Raw genomic sequence first — 18,524 nt, 5'->3', positions numbered from 1 at the left:
TTAGTGTCTGAATCTTATGGATATTTTTCAAGTCTGTAGTGTAATTTTTTAAGTATTTTATGAAGTTCTTCCTAAACAGATACTAGGAAACAAGGGTTCAGCTCATCCTTCTTTCCTTGAGTGAATATTAAAATCATTCTGTCATGACCATAGCGCAATATTTGCTAAGACTTATAAAAAGATATTTCTAAAAAAACAACTTTCCAGCTGGGTTCTTAACATTGTTCTTTCATTTTATGGAAGTGATAACCATTCTGGATGGAATACACTGAAATGTTTGAAAAGACTTGTATGAAGATACTCCTAAATAGCTACAAGCAATCTGGTTACACCACAGTGTTCTTTCATTTAATAAACTTTATCTATAGTCTCCTATAGCTGTAGTGAAATGTTTTATATCATATATGAAAATGTTCCTACAGCTACCTGCAAGCTGGGATCAGCACACTGACTTTTCATTGTAATAAAGTGATAGTTACTTTGTATGGCATACACTGAAATGTCAGAAAAGACTTATATGAGTGTATTTCTAAAGAGATACAAGCAAGCTGGTTTCACAATAGTGATCTTTCATTGAATTAATGTAATAGATATTCTGTCGCACATGTTGTGAAATTTTCAATAAATCTTACATGAAAATGTTACTATAAGTCTACCTGAAAGCTGAGTTAAGTACAATGTTTTTTCATTTTCAGAAAGGATAGCTGTTCTCTATGGCTCATACTGAAATGCTAGAAAAGACTTACATGAAGATGTTCCTTAAAAGCTACAAGGAAGTTGGTTTCACCACAGCATTCTTTCAATGTGTGAATGTTATAGATATTCCATCATGCCCGTAGTGAAATGTTTGATAGGACTTATTTGAAGATTCCCCTAAAGAGCTGCAAGCAAGGTGTTTTCACCACAGTGTTCATTCAGAAAATGAATGTTATACGTATTCTGTCATGCCTCAAGAGAACTATTTGATGTCTTATGTGAGAGTGTTCCTGAACAGCTACAAGCAAGCTTTTTCAACATAGTGTGGTTTCCTTGAATGAATGTTATGGATATCATGTTGCGGCTGTAGAGAAACGTTTGATAAGACATAAATGAAATGCTCATAAAGAGCCACTGGTTTCATCAGAACGTTCTTTCTGGATATGGAAGCGATAGCCATTCTGTAGGCATAATGAAGTGTTTGAAGAGCCTTATACGAAGACATTCCCAAGGCGCCAGAAGTAATCTGGCTTCACCACAGTGTTCTTTCAGTGAACGAGTGTTATAGCTAGTCTGTCATGCCTGTAGTGAAATGTTTAATAAGTCTTATATGAAGAGGTTTCAAACAGCCGCCAGCAAGCCGGGTTTAGCACAGTGTCCTTTAACTGTAAGTAAGTGAGAGCCATTCTGTATGGCATATACTCAAATGTTAGAGAGGTCTTATATGAAGATGTTCCTAAATAGAATCCAACAAGATGTGTTCAGGACAGAATAATTTCATCATAAGATAGTGACAGCCGTTTAGTATGGCATATACAGAAATGCTGAAAAGGACTGAAATGAAGATCTTCCTTAACAGTAAAACCAAGCCACTTTCACCATAGTGTTCTTTCATTGAATGGATGTAATAGATATTCTGTCATGCCTGTAGTTAAATGTTCAATAGGTCTTACATAAAAATACTCCTAATAATCTACCTGAAAGCTATTAAACACAACCTTCTTTCCTCGTAAGAAGGGTATGGCCATGCTGTATGCCATATACTGAAATGCTTGAAAAGCTTTATATGAAGATGTTCCTCAACAGTTACAAGAAAACTGCTTTCATCCCTGTGTTCGTTCAATGAGTGAATGTTTAGAGATTCTGTCATTCCTGCAAAGGAATGTTTAATATAAGTCTTACATGAAGATGTTTCTAAACAGCTACAAGGAAATTTTTTTAAATATAGTGTTATTACATTGAATAAACATTAAAGATATCCTGTCATGACTGTAGGCAAATGTCTGATAAGACTTGAGCAAAATATTAATAAACAATTACTTGCAAGCTGGGTTCATCACAGTATTCTTTCCTGGCTATGGAGATGATAGCCATTCTGTATGGCATAAAGTGATATGTTTGAAGAGCCTTTGATTTATATTCTTAAACAGCTAACAAGCAAGATGGTTTCTTCACAGTGTTCTTTCAGTGAATGAATGTTCTAGATATTGTCACATCTGTGGTGAAATATTTGATATATGATGTTCCTAAACAGCTACCTATAAACTGGATTCAGCATGTGTTCTTTCATTTTGTGAAAATGATAGTCGCTCTGTGTGGAATATACTTAAGTATTTGAAGTGTATTATGTGCAGATGTTCCTAAACAGTGAAAAGAAGATGGTTTTTGCATAATTTTCTTTCAGATAACAAATGTTATAGACATTGTCACATCTGTAGTCAAATGTTTGATATGATTTATGTGAAAATATCCCTAAACAGCTACCTGTTGGCTTGATTAAGCACAATGCTCTTTCATTGTAAGAAAGTGATAGCTGTTCCATGTGGCATATACTGAAATGTTTGAAATGTCATATGTGAAGATGTTCCTTAAGAGCTACTTGCTGGGTGTTTTCAAGACAATGTTCTTTCAGTGAATGGATGTTATAGATAGTCTATCACACCCGTAGTGAAATGCTGGATAAGTTTTATGAAGATGTCCCTAAGTAGCTACAAGCAAAATGGTTTCACAACAGTGTTCTTACAGACATTGAAGGTTATAGATATTCTGTCATGCCTGTAGTGAAATGTTTGATAAGACTTGCATGAACACTTACATGAAGATGTTTCTAAACAGCCACAAGCAAGCTTTTTCAACACAGTATTTCATTGAATGAATGTAATAGTTATCACATTGTGGCTGCAGAGAAACGTTTGATAAGACACACACAAAATGTTCATAAATAGCATGTGCCAGCTGGTTGCATCACAATGTTGTTTAATTTAATGGAGGTGATCATCATTCTGTATAGCATATGATGTGTTTGAATAGCCTTATATAAAGATATTCCTAAACACTTATGAGCAATCTGGTTTCACCAGAGTGTGTTCCTCAGTGAAGGAATCTTACAGAGATTCTGTCAGAGCAGTAGTGACATGTTTGGTGTTTTGTATGAAGAAACCCTAAATGGCTTCCTGCAAGATGAGTTCAACACAGTGTTATTTCATTTTAAGAAAATGATAGTCATTCTGTTTGGCATAAACTGAAATATTAGAAAAGCCTTATATCAAGAGGTTCCTAATTAGCTACCAGCAATCTGGCTTCACAATAGTGTTCTTTCATTGAATGGATGTAATAGATACTTTGTAGTGAAATGTATGATAAGTCTCTTATGAAAAGGTTCCTAAACAGCTGCCTGCAATCTGGCTTCAGCACATTATATCATTGTCTCAAAGTGATATTCATTCAGTATGTCTTATATGGAAACGCTTGAAATGGTGAACATGAAGAAGTTTCTAAATATATACAAGCAAGATTGTTTCTCCACAGTTTTCTTTCAGTGACTGAATGTTACGTATAGTCTGTCACGACTATTGTAAAATGTTTGATGAGTCTTATGTAAAAACGTTCCTAGATAGCTATCTGTGAGCTCTATTTAGCACAGTGTTCTTTCATTGTAGGAAAATGATACCCATTCATTATGGCATATACTGAAATGTGAGAAATGTCTCCAATACAAATGTTCCTAATAATAGCTTCAAGATGCTTTCACCACAGAGTTCTTTCAGTGAAACAATATTGCAGATATTCTGTGACACTTGTAGTGAAGTGTTAGTTAAAACTTACTTGCAAGCTGGATTCAGCACAGTGTTTCTTTCATTGTTTGAAACTCATATTCAATCAGAACAGCAAATATTGAAATGGTTATAATGACTAATATGAAGATGATCCTTAATGGCTGCAAGTAAGATGGTTTCACCACAGTTTTCTCTCAGTGAACAAATGCTATATATATTCTGTCCCACATGCAATGAAATGTTTGTTAAGTCTTATATGAACATGTTCCTAAACAGCTACCCGCAAACTGGGCTTAGAACAGTGTTCTCACATTGTTAGTAATTGATAGGTCATCTGTAGGGCATATGCTGAAATGTTTGAAATGTCTTATGTGAATATGCCCCTAAACAGCTGTAAGCACATTTGTTTCACCAGAGTTCCTTTAGTGTCTGAATCTTATGGATATTTTTCAAGTCTGTAGTGTAATTTTTTAAGTATTTTATGAAGTTCTTCCTAAACAGATACTAGGAAACAAGGGTTCAGCTCATCCTTCTTTCCTTGAGTGAATATTAAAATCATTCTGTCATGACCATAGCGCAATATTTGCTAAGACTTATAAAAAGATATTTCTAAAAAAACAACTTTCCAGCTGGGTTCTTAACATTGTTCTTTCATTTTATGGAAGTGATAACCATTCTGGATGGAATACACTGAAATGTTTGAAAAGACTTGTATGAAGATACTCCTAAATAGCTACAAGCAATCTGGTTACACCACAGTGTTCTTTCATTTAATAAACTTTATATATAGTCTCCTATAGCTGTAGTGAAATGTTTTATATCATATATGAAAATGTTCCTACAGCTACCTGCAAGCTGGGATCAGCACACTGACTTTTCATTGTAATAAAGTGATAGTTACTTTGTATGGCATACACTGAAATGTCAGAAAAGACTTATATGAGTGTATTTCTAAAGAGATACAAGCAAGCTGGTTTCACAATAGTGATCTTTCATTGAATTAATGTAATAGATATTCTGTCGCACATGTTGTGAAATTTTCAATAAATCTTACATGAAAATGTTACTATAAGTCTACCTGAAAGCTGAGTTAAGTACAATGTTTTTTCATTTTCAGAAAGTATAGCTGTTCTCTATGGCTCATACTGAAATGCTAGAAAAGACTTACATGAAGATGTTCCTTAAAAGCTACAAGGAAGTTGGTTTCACCACAGCATTCTTTCAATGTGTGAATGTTATAGATATTCCATCATGCCCGTAGTGAAATGTTTGATAGGACTTATTTGAAGATTCCCCTAAACAGCTGCAAGCAAGGTGTTTTCACCACAGTGTTCATTCAGAAAATGAATGTTATACGTATTCTGTCATGCCTCAAGAGAACTATTTGATGTCTTAGGTGAGAGTGTTCCTGAACAGCTACAAGCAAGCTTTTTCAACATAGTGTGGTTTCCTTGAATGAATGTTATGGATATCATGTTGCGGCTGTAGAGAAACGTTTGATAAGACATAAATGAAATGCTCATAAAGAGCCACTGGTTTCATCAGAACGTTCTTTCTGGATATGGAAGCGATAGCCATTCTGTAGGCATAATGAAGTGTTTGAAGAGCCTTATACGAAGACATTCCCAAGGCGCCAGAAGTAATCTGGCTTCACCACAGTGTTCTTTCAGTGAACGAGTGTTATAGCTAGTCTGTCATGCCTGTAGTGAAATGTTTAATAAGTCTTATATGAAGAGGTTTCAAACAGCCGCCAGCAAGCCGGGTTTAGCACAGTGTCCTTTAACTGTAAGTAAGTGAGAGCCATTCTGTATGGCATATACTCAAATGTTAGAGAGGTCTTATATGAAGATGTTCCTAAATAGAATCCAACAAGATGTGTTCAGGACAGAATAATTTCATCATAAGATAGTGACAGCCGTTTAGTATGGCATATACAGAAATGCTGAAAAGGACTGAAATGAAGATCTTCCTTAACAGTAAAACCAAGCCACTTTCACCATAGTGTTCTTTCATTGAATGGATGTAATAGATATTCTGTCATGCCTGTAGTTAAATGTTCAATAGGTCTTACATAAAAATACTCCTAATAATCTACCTGAAAGCTATTAAACACAACCTTCTTTCCTCGTAAGAAGGGTATGGCCATGCTGTATGCCATATACTGAAATGCTTGAAAAGCTTTATATGAAGATGTTCCTCAACAGTTACAAGAAAACTGCTTTCATCCCTGTGTTCGTTCAATGAGTGAATGTTTAGAGATTCTGTCATTCCTGCAAAGGAATGTTTAATATAAGTCTTACATGAAGATGTTTCTAAACAGCTACAAGGAAATTTTTTTAAATATAGTGTTATTACATTGAATAAACATTAAAGATATCCTGTCATGACTGTAGGCAAATGTCTGATAAGACTTGAGCAAAATATTAATAAACAATTACTTGCAAGCTGGGTTCATCACAGTATTCTTTCCTGGCTATGGAGATGATAGCCATTCTGTATGGCATAAAGTGATATGTTTGAAGAGCCTTTGATTTATATTCTTAAACAGCTAACAAGCAAGATGGTTTCTTCACAGTGTTCTTTCAGTGAATGAATGTTCTAGATATTGTCACATCTGTGGTGAAATATTTGATATATGATGTTCCTAAACAGCTACCTATAAACTGGATTCAGCATGTGTTCTTTCATTTTGTGAAAATGATAGTCGCTCTGTGTGGAATATACTTAAGTATTTGAAGTGTATTATGTGCAGATGTTCCTAAACAGTGAAAAGAAGATGGTTTTTGCATAATTTTCTTTCAGATAACAAATGTTATAGACATTGTCACATCTGTAGTCAAATGTTTGATATGATTTATGTGAAAATATCCCTAAACAGCTACCTGTTGGCTTGATTAAGCACAATGCTCTTTCATTGTAAGAAAGTGATAGCTGTTCCATGTGGCATATACTGAAATGTTTGAAATGTCATATGTGAAGATGTTCCTTAAGAGCTACTTGCTGGGTGTTTTCAAGACAATGTTCTTTCAGTGAATGGATGTTATAGATAGTCTATCACACCCGTAGTGAAATGCTGGATAAGTTTTATGAAGATGTCCCTAAGTAGCTACAAGCAAAATGGTTTCACAACAGTGTTCTTACAGACATTGAAGGTTATAGATATTCTGTCATGCCTGTAGTGAAATGTTTGATAAGACTTGCATGAACACTTACATGAAGATGTTTCTAAACAGCCACAAGCAAGCTTTTTCAACACAGTATTTCATTGAATGAATGTAATAATTATCACATTGTGGCTGCAGAGAAACGTTTGATAAGACACACACAAAATGTTCATAAATAGCATGTGCCAGCTGGTTGCATCACAATGTTGTTTAATTTAATGGAAGTGATCATCATTCTGTATAGCATATGATGTGTTTGAATAGCCTTATATAAAGATATTCCTAAACACTTATGAGCAATCTGGTTTCACCAGAGTGTGTTCCTCAGTGAAGGAATCTTACAGAGATTCTGTCAGAGCAGTAGTGACATGTTTGGTGTTTTGTATGAAGAAACCCTAAATGGCTTCCTGCAAGATGAGTTCAACACAGTGTTATTTCATTTTAAGAAAATGATAGTCATTCTGTTTGGCATAAACTGAAATATTAGAAAAGCCTTATATCAAGAGGTTCCTAATTAGCTACCAGCAATCTGGCTTCACAATAGTGTTCTTTCATTGAATGGATGTAATAGATACTTTGTAGTGAAATGTATGATAAGTCTCTTATGAAAAGGTTCCTAAACAGCTGCCTGCAATCTGGCTTCAGCACATTATATCATTGTCTCAAAGTGATATTCATTCAGTATGTCTTATATGGAAACGCTTGAAATGGTGAACATGAAGAAGTTTCTAAATATATACAAGCAAGATTGTTTCTCCACAGTTTTCTTTCAGTGACTGAATGTTACGTATAGTCTGTCACGACTATTGTAAAATGTTTGATGAGTCTTATGTAAAAACGTTCCTAGATAGCTATCTGTGAGCTCTATTTAGCACAGTGTTCTTTCATTGTAGGAAAATGATACCCATTCATTATGGCATATACTGAAATGTGAGAAATGTCTCCAATACAAATGTTCCTAATAATAGCTTCAAGATGCTTTCACCACAGAGTTCTTTCAGTGAAACAATATTGCAGATATTCTGTGACACTTGTAGTGAAGTGTTAGTTAAAACTTACTTGCAAGCTGGATTCAGCACAGTGTTTCTTTCATTGTTTGAAACTCATATTCAATCAGAACAGCAAATATTGAAATGGTTATAATGACTAATATGAAGATGATCCTTAATGGCTGCAAGTAAGATGGTTTCACCACAGTTTTCTCTCAGTGAACAAATGCTATATATATTCTGTCCCACATGCAATGAAATGTTTGTTAAGTCTTATATGAACATGTTCCTAAACAGCTACCCGCAAACTGGGCTTAGAACAGTGTTCTCACATTGTTAGTAATTGATAGGTCATCTGTAGGGCATATGCTGAAATGTTTGAAATGTCTTATGTGAATATGCCCCTAAACAGCTGTAAGCACATTTGTTTCACCAGAGTTCCTTTAGTGTCTGAATCTTATGGATATTTTTCAAGTCTGTAGTGTAATTTTTTAAGTATTTTATGAAGTTCTTCCTAAACAGATACTAGGAAACAAGGGTTCAGCTCATCCTTCTTTCCTTGAGTGAATATTAAAATCATTCTGTCATGACCATAGCGCAATATTTGCTAAGACTTATAAAAAGATATTTCTAAAAAAACAACTTTCCAGCTGGGTTCTTAACATTGTTCTTTCATTTTATGGAAGTGATAACCATTCTGGATGGAATACACTGAAATGTTTGAAAAGACTTGTATGAAGATACTCCTAAATAGCTACAAGCAATCTGGTTACACCACAGTGTTCTTTCATTTAATAAACTTTATCTATAGTCTCCTATAGCTGTAGTGAAATGTTTTATATCATATATGAAAATGTTCCTACAGCTACCTGCAAGCTGGGATCAGCACACTGACTTTTCATTGTAATAAAGTGATAGTTACTTTGTATGGCATACACTGAAATGTCAGAAAAGACTTATATGAGTGTATTTCTAAAGAGATACAAGCAAGCTGGTTTCACAATAGTGATCTTTCATTGAATTAATGTAATAGATATTCTGTCGCACATGTTGTGAAATTTTCAATAAATCTTACATGAAAATGTTACTATAAGTCTACCTGAAAGCTGAGTTAAGTACAATGTTTTTTCATTTTCAGAAAGGATAGCTGTTCTCTATGGCTCATACTGAAATGCTAGAAAAGACTTACATGAAGATGTTCCTTAAAAGCTACAAGGAAGTTGGTTTCACCACAGCATTCTTTCAATGTGTGAATGTTATAGATATTCCATCATGCCCGTAGTGAAATGTTTGATAGGACTTATTTGAAGATTCCCCTAAAGAGCTGCAAGCAAGGTGTTTTCACCACAGTGTTCATTCAGAAAATGAATGTTATACGTATTCTGTCATGCCTCAAGAGAACTATTTGATGTCTTATGTGAGAGTGTTCCTGAACAGCTACAAGCAAGCTTTTTCAACATAGTGTGGTTTCCTTGAATGAATGTTATGGATATCATGTTGCGGCTGTAGAGAAACGTTTGATAAGACATAAATGAAATGCTCATAAAGAGCCACTGGTTTCATCAGAACGTTCTTTCTGGATATGGAAGCGATAGCCATTCTGTAGGCATAATGAAGTGTTTGAAGAGCCTTATACGAAGACATTCCCAAGGCGCCAGAAGTAATCTGGCTTCACCACAGTGTTCTTTCAGTGAACGAGTGTTATAGCTAGTCTGTCATGCCTGTAGTGAAATGTTTAATAAGTCTTATATGAAGAGGTTTCAAACAGCCGCCAGCAAGCCGGGTTTAGCACAGTGTCCTTTAACTGTAAGTAAGTGAGAGCCATTCTGTATGGCATATACTCAAATGTTAGAGAGGTCTTATATGAAGATGTTCCTAAATAGAATCCAACAAGATGTGTTCAGGACAGAATAATTTCATCATAAGATAGTGACAGCCGTTTAGTATGGCATATACAGAAATGCTGAAAAGGACTGAAATGAAGATCTTCCTTAACAGTAAAACCAAGCCACTTTCACCATAGTGTTCTTTCATTGAATGGATGTAATAGATATTCTGTCATGCCTGTAGTTAAATGTTCAATAGGTCTTACATAAAAATACTCCTAATAATCTACCTGAAAGCTATTAAACACAACCTTCTTTCCTCGTAAGAAGGGTATGGCCATGCTGTATGCCATATACTGAAATGCTTGAAAAGCTTTATATGAAGATGTTCCTCAACAGTTACAAGAAAACTGCTTTCATCCCTGTGTTCGTTCAATGAGTGAATGTTTAGAGATTCTGTCATTCCTGCAAAGGAATGTTTAATATAAGTCTTACATGAAGATGTTTCTAAACAGCTACAAGGAAATTTTTTTAAATATAGTGTTATTACATTGAATAAACATTAAAGATATCCTGTCATGACTGTAGGCAAATGTCTGATAAGACTTGAGCAAAATATTAATAAACAATTACTTGCAAGCTGGGTTCATCACAGTATTCTTTCCTGGCTATGGAGATGATAGCCATTCTGTATGGCATAAAGTGATATGTTTGAAGAGCCTTTGATTTATATTCTTAAACAGCTAACAAGCAAGATGGTTTCTTCACAGTGTTCTTTCAGTGAATGAATGTTCTAGATATTGTCACATCTGTGGTGAAATATTTGATATATGATGTTCCTAAACAGCTACCTATAAACTGGATTCAGCATGTGTTCTTTCATTTTGTGAAAATGATAGTCGCTCTGTGTGGAATATACTTAAGTATTTGAAGTGTATTATGTGCAGATGTTCCTAAACAGTGAAAAGAAGATGGTTTTTGCATAATTTTCTTTCAGATAACAAATGTTATAGACATTGTCACATCTGTAGTCAAATGTTTGATATGATTTATGTGAAAATATCCCTAAACAGCTACCTGTTGGCTTGATTAAGCACAATGCTCTTTCATTGTAAGAAAGTGATAGCTGTTCCATGTGGCATATACTGAAATGTTTGAAATGTCATATGTGAAGATGTTCCTTAAGAGCTACTTGCTGGGTGTTTTCAAGACAATGTTCTTTCAGTGAATGGATGTTATAGATAGTCTATCACACCCGTAGTGAAATGCTGGATAAGTTTTATGAAGATGTCCCTAAGTAGCTACAAGCAAAATGGTTTCACAACAGTGTTCTTACAGACATTGAAGGTTATAGATATTCTGTCATGCCTGTAGTGAAATGTTTGATAAGACTTGCATGAACACTTACATGAAGATGTTTCTAAACAGCCACAAGCAAGCTTTTTCAACACAGTATTTCATTGAATGAATGTAATAATTATCACATTGTGGCTGCAGAGAAACGTTTGATAAGACACACACAAAATGTTCATAAATAGCATGTGCCAGCTGGTTGCATCACAATGTTGTTTAATTTAATGGAAGTGATCATCATTCTGTATAGCATATGATGTGTTTGAATAGCCTTATATAAAGATATTCCTAAACACTTATGAGCAATCTGGTTTCACCAGAGTGTGTTCCTCAGTGAAGGAATCTTACAGAGATTCTGTCAGAGCAGTAGTGACATGTTTGGTGTTTTGTATGAAGAAACCCTAAATGGCTTCCTGCAAGATGAGTTCAACACAGTGTTATTTCATTTTAAGAAAATGATAGTCATTCTGTTTGGCATAAACTGAAATATTAGAAAAGCCTTATATCAAGAGGTTCCTAATTAGCTACCAGCAATCTGGCTTCACAATAGTGTTCTTTCATTGAATGGATGTAATAGATACTTTGTAGTGAAATGTATGATAAGTCTCTTATGAAAAGGTTCCTAAACAGCTGCCTGCAATCTGGCTTCAGCACATTATATCATTGTCTCAAAGTGATATTCATTCAGTATGTCTTATATGGAAACGCTTGAAATGGTGAACATGAAGAAGTTTCTAAATATATACAAGCAAGATTGTTTCTCCACAGTTTTCTTTCAGTGACTGAATGTTACGTATAGTCTGTCACGACTATTGTAAAATGTTTGATGAGTCTTATGTAAAAACGTTCCTAGATAGCTATCTGTGAGCTCTATTTAGCACAGTGTTCTTTCATTGTAGGAAAATGATACCCATTCATTATGGCATATACTGAAATGTGAGAAATGTCTCCAATACAAATGTTCCTAATAATAGCTTCAAGATGCTTTCACCACAGAGTTCTTTCAGTGAAACAATATTGCAGATATTCTGTGACACTTGTAGTGAAGTGTTAGTTAAAACTTACTTGCAAGCTGGATTCAGCACAGTGTTTCTTTCATTGTTTGAAACTCATATTCAATCAGAACAGCAAATATTGAAATGGTTATAATGACTAATATGAAGATGATCCTTAATGGCTGCAAGTAAGATGGTTTCACCACAGTTTTCTCTCAGTGAACAAATGCTATATATATTCTGTCCCACATGCAATGAAATGTTTGTTAAGTCTTATATGAACATGTTCCTAAACAGCTACCCGCAAACTGGGCTTAGAACAGTGTTCTCACATTGTTAGTAATTGATAGGTCATCTGTAGGGCATATGCTGAAATGTTTGAAATGTCTTATGTGAATATGCCCCTAAACAGCTGTAAGCACATTTGTTTCACCAGAGTTCCTTTAGTGTCTGAATCTTATGGATATTTTTCAAGTCTGTAGTGTAATTTTTTAAGTATTTTATGAAGTTCTTCCTAAACAGATACTAGGAAACAAGGGTTCAGCTCATCCTTCTTTCCTTGAGTGAATATTAAAATCATTCTGTCATGACCATAGCGCAATATTTGCTAAGACTTATAAAAAGATATTTCTAAAAAAACAACTTTCCAGCTGGGTTCTTAACATTGTTCTTTCATTTTATGGAAGTGATAACCATTCTGGATGGAATACACTGAAATGTTTGAAAAGACTTGTATGAAGATACTCCTAAATAGCTACAAGCAATCTGGTTACACCACAGTGTTCTTTCATTTAATAAACTTTATCTATAGTCTCCTATAGCTGTAGTGAAATGTTTTATATCATATATGAAAATGTTCCTACAGCTACCTGCAAGCTGGGATCAGCACACTGACTTTTCATTGTAATAAAGTGATAGTTACTTTGTATGGCATACACTGAAATGTCAGAAAAGACTTATATGAGTGTATTTCTAAAGAGATACAAGCAAGCTGGTTTCACAATAGTGATCTTTCATTGAATTAATGTAATAGATATTCTGTCGCACATGTTGTGAAATTTTCAATAAATCTTACATGAAAATGTTACTATAAGTCTACCTGAAAGCTGAGTTAAGTACAATGTTTTTTCATTTTCAGAAAGGATAGCTGTTCTCTATGGCTCATACTGAAATGCTAGAAAAGACTTACATGAAGATGTTCCTTAAAAGCTACAAGGAAGTTGGTTTCACCACAGCATTCTTTCAATGTGTGAATGTTATAGATATTCCATCATGCCCGTAGTGAAATGTTTGATAGGACTTATTTGAAGATTCCCCTAAAGAGCTGCAAGCAAGGTGTTTTCACCACAGTGTTCATTCAGAAAATGAATGTTATACGTATTCTGTCATGCCTCAAGAGAACTATTTGATGTCTTATGTGAGAGTGTTCCTGAACAGCTACAAGCAAGCTTTTTCAACATAGTGTGGTTTCCTTGAATGAATGTTATGGATATCATGTTGCGGCTGTAGAGAAACGTTTGATAAGACATAAATGAAATGCTCATAAAGAGCCACTGGTTTCATCAGAACGTTCTTTCTGGATATGGAAGCGATAGCCATTCTGTAGGCATAATGAAGTGTTTGAAGAGCCTTATACGAAGACATTCCCAAGGCGCCAGAAGTAATCTGGCTTCACCACAGTGTTCTTTCAGTGAACGAGTGTTATAGCTAGTCTGTCATGCCTGTAGTGAAATGTTTAATAAGTCTTATATGAAGAGGTTTCAAACAGCCGCCAGCAAGCCGGGTTTAGCACAGTGTCCTTTAACTGTAAGTAAGTGAGAGCCATTCTGTATGGCATATACTCAAATGTTAGAGAGGTCTTATATGAAGATGTTCCTAAATAGAATCCAACAAGATGTGTTCAGGACAGAATAATTTCATCATAAGATAGTGACAGCCGTTTAGTATGGCATATACAGAAATGCTGAAAAGGACTGAAATGAAGATCTTCCTTAACAGTAAAACCAAGCCACTTTCACCATAGTGTTCTTTCATTGAATGGATGTAATAGATATTCTGTCATGCCTGTAGTTAAATGTTCAATAGGTCTTACATAAAAATACTCCTAATAATCTACCTGAAAGCTATTAAACACAACCTTCTTTCCTCGTAAGAAGGGTATGGCCATGCTGTATGCCATATACTGAAATGCTTGAAAAGCTTTATATGAAGATGTTCCTCAACAGTTACAAGAAAACTGCTTTCATCCCTGTGTTCGTTCAATGAGTGAATGTTTAGAGATTCTGTCATTCCTGCAAAGGAATGTTTAATATAAGTCTTACATGAAGATGTTTCTAAACAGCTACAAGGAAATTTTTTTAAATATAGTGTTATTACATTGAATAAACATTAAAGATATCCTGTCATGACTGTAGGCAAATGTCTGATAAGACTTGAGCAAAATATTAATAAACAATTACTTGCAAGCTGGGTTCATCACAGTATTCTTTCCTGGCTATGGAGATGATAGCCATTCTGTATGGCATAAAGTGATATGTTTGAAGAGCCTTTGATTTATATTCTTAAACAGCTAACAAGCAAGATGGTTTCTTCACAGTGTTCTTTCAGTGAATGAATGTTCTAGATATTGTCACATCTGTGGTGAAATATTTGATATATGATGTTCCTAAACAGCTACCTATAAACTGGATTCAGCATGTGTTCTTTCATTTTGTGAAAATGATAGTCGCTCTGTGTGGAATATACTTAAGTATTTGAAGTGTATTATGTGCAGATGTTCCTAAACAGTGAAAAGAAGATGGTTTTTGCATAATTTTCTTTCAGATAACAAATGTTATAGACATTGTCACATCTGTAGTCAAATGTTTGATATGATTTATGTGAAAATATCCCTAAACAGCTACCTGTTGGCTTGATTAAGCACAATGCTCTTTCATTGTAAGAAAGTGATAGCTGTTCCATGTGGCATATACTGAAATGTTTGAAATGTCATATGTGAAGATGTTCCTTAAGAGCTACTTGCTGGGTGTTTTCAAGACAATGTTCTTTCAGTGAATGGATGTTATAGATAGTCTATCACACCCGTAGTGAAATGCTGGATAAGTTTTATGAAGATGTCCCTAAGTAGCTACAAGCAAAATGGTTTCACAACAGTGTTCTTACAGACATTGAAGGTTATAGATATTCTGTCATGCCTGTAGTGAAATGTTTGATAAGACTTGCATGAACACTTACATGAAGATGTTTCTAAACAGCCACAAGCAAGCTTTTTCAACACAGTATTTCATTGAATGAATGTAATAGTTATCACATTGTGGCTGCAGAGAAACGTTTGATAAGACACACACAAAATGTTCATAAATAGCATGTGCCAGCTGGTTGCATCACAATGTTGTTTAATTTAATGGAAGTGATCATCATTCTGTATAGCATATGATGTGTTTGAATAGCCTTATATAAAGATATTCCTAAACACTTATGAGCAATCTGGTTTCACCAGAGTGTGTTCCTCAGTGAAGGAATCTTACAGAGATTCTGTCAGAGCAGTAGTGACATGTTTGGTGTTTTGTATGAAGAAACCCTAAATGGCTTCCTGCAAGATGAGTTCAACACAGTGTTATTTCATTTTAAGAAAATGATAGTCATTCTGTTTGGCATAAACTGAAATATTAGAAAAGCCTTATATCAAGAGGTTCCTAATTAGCTACCAGCAATCTGGCTTCACAATAGTGTTCTTTCATTGAATGGATGTAATAGATACTTTGTAGTGAAATGTATGATAAGTCTCTTATGAAAAGGTTCCTAAACAGCTGCCTGCAATCTGGCTTCAGCACATTATATCATTGTCTCAAAGTGATATTCATTCAGTATGTCTTATATGGAAACGCTTGAAATGGTGAACATGAAGAAGTTTCTAAATATATACAAGCAAGATTGTTTCTCCACAGTTTTCTTTCAGTGACTGAATGTTACGTATAGTCTGTCACGACTATTGTAAAATGTTTGATGAGTCTTATGTAAAAACGTTCCTAGATAGCTATCTGTGAGCTCTATTTAGCACAGTGTTCTTTCATTGTAGGAAAATGATACCCATTCATTATGGCATATACTGAAATGTGAGAAATGTCTCCAATACAAATGTTCCTAATAATAGCTTCAAGATGCTTTCACCACAGAGTTCTTTCAGTGAAACAATATTGCAGATATTCTGTGACACTTGTAGTGAAGTGTTAGTTAAAACTTACTTGCAAGCTGGATTCAGCACAGTGTTTCTTTCATTGTTTGAAACTCATATTCAATCAGAACAGCAAATATTGAAATGGTTATAATGACTAATATGAAGATGATCCTTAATGGCTGCAAGTAAGATGGTTTCACCACAGTTTTCTCTCAGTGAACAAATGCTATATATATTCTGTCCCACATGCAATGAAATGTTTGTTAAGTCTTATATGAACATGTTCCTAAACAGCTACCCGCAAACTGGGCTTAGAACAGTGTTCTCACATTGTTAGTAATTGATAGGTCATCTGTAGGGCATATGCTGAAATGTTTGAAATGTCTTATGTGAATATGCCCCTAAACAGCTGTAAGCACATTTGTTTCACCAGAGTTCCTTTAGTGTCTGAATCTTATGGATATTTTTCAAGTCTGTAGTGTAATTTTTTAAGTATTTTATGAAGTTCTTCCTAAACAGATACTAGGAAACAAGGGTTCAGCTCATCCTTCTTTCCTTGAGTGAATATTAAAATCATTCTGTCATGACCATAGCGCAATATTTGCTAAGACTTATAAAAAGATATTTCTAAAAAAACAACTTTCCAGCTGGGTTCTTAACATTGTTCTTTCATTTTATGGAAGTGATAACCATTCTGGATGGAATACACTGAAATGTTTGAAAAGACTTGTATGAAGATACTCCTAAATAGCTACAAGCAATCTGGTTACACCACAGTGTTCTTTCATTTAATAAACTTTATCTATAGTCTCCTATAGCTGTAGTGAAATGTTTTATATCATATATGAAAATGTTCCTACAGCTACCTGCAAGCTGGGATCAGCACACTGACTTTTCATTGTAATAAAGTGATAGTTACTTTGTATGGCATACACTGAAATGTCAGAAAAGACTTATATGAGTGTATTTCTAAAGAGATACAAGCAAGCTGGTTTCACAATAGTGATCTTTCATTGAATTAATGTAATAGATATTCTGTCGCACATGTTGTGAAATTTTCAATAAATCTTACATGAAAATGTTACTATAAGTCTACCTGAAAGCTGAGTTAAGTACAATGTTTTTTCATTTTCAGAAAGGATAGCTGTTCTCTATGGCTCATACTGAAATGCTAGAAAAGACTTACATGAAGATGTTCCTTAAAAGCTACAAGGAAGTTGGTTTCACCACAGCATTCTTTCAATGTGTGAATGTTATAGATATTCCATCATGCCCGTAGTGAAATGTTTGATAGGACTTATTTGAAGATTCCCCTAAAGAGCTGCAAGCAAGGTGTTTTCACCACAGTGTTCATTCAGAAAATGAATGTTATACGTATTCTGTCATGCCTCAAGAGAACTATTTGATGTCTTATGTGAGAGTGTTCCTGAACAGCTACAAGCAAGCTTTTTCAACATAGTGTGGTTTCCTTGAATGAATGTTATGGATATCATGTTGCGGCTGTAGAGAAACGTTTGATAAGACATAAATGAAATGCTCATAAAGAGCCACTGGTTTCATCAGAACGTTCTTTCTGGATATGGAAGCGATAGCCATTCTGTAGGCATAATGAAGTGTTTGAAGAGCCTTATACGAAGACATTCCCAAGGCGCCAGAAGTAATCTGGCTTCACCACAGTGTTCTTTCAGTGAACGAGTGTTATAGCTAGTCTGTCATGCCTGTAGTGAAATGTTTAATAAGTCTTATATGAAGAGGTTTCAAACAGCCGCCAGCAAGCCGGGTTTAGCACAGTGTCCTTTAACTGTAAGTAAGTGAGAGCCATTCTGTATGGCATATACTCAAATGTTAGAGAGGTCTTATATGAAGATGTTCCTAAATAGAATCCAACAAGATGTGTTCAGGACAGAATAATTTCATCATAAGATAGTGACAGCCGTTTAGTATGGCATATACAGAAATGCTGAAAAGGACTGAAATGAAGATCTTCCTTAACAGTAAAACCAAGCCACTTTCACCATAGTGTTCTTTCATTGAATGGATGTAATAGATATTCTGTCATGCCTGTAGTTAAATGTTCAATAGGTCTTACATAAAAATACTCCTAATAATCTACCTGAAAGCTATTAAACACAACCTTCTTTCCTCGTAAGAAGGGTATGGCCATGCTGTATGCCATATACTGAAATGCTTGAAAAGCTTTATATGAAGATGTTCCTCAACAGTTACAAGAAAACTGCTTTCATCCCTGTGTTCGTTCAATGAGTGAAT

This window comes from Equus asinus, chromosome 25, assembly GCF_041296235.1.
Source record: "Equus asinus isolate D_3611 breed Donkey chromosome 25, EquAss-T2T_v2, whole genome shotgun sequence".
NCBI classification, from domain to species: domain Eukaryota; kingdom Metazoa; phylum Chordata; class Mammalia; order Perissodactyla; family Equidae; genus Equus; species Equus asinus.
The sequence above is the reverse complement of the archived record's forward strand: the minus strand, read 5'-3'. Positions refer to the sequence as shown.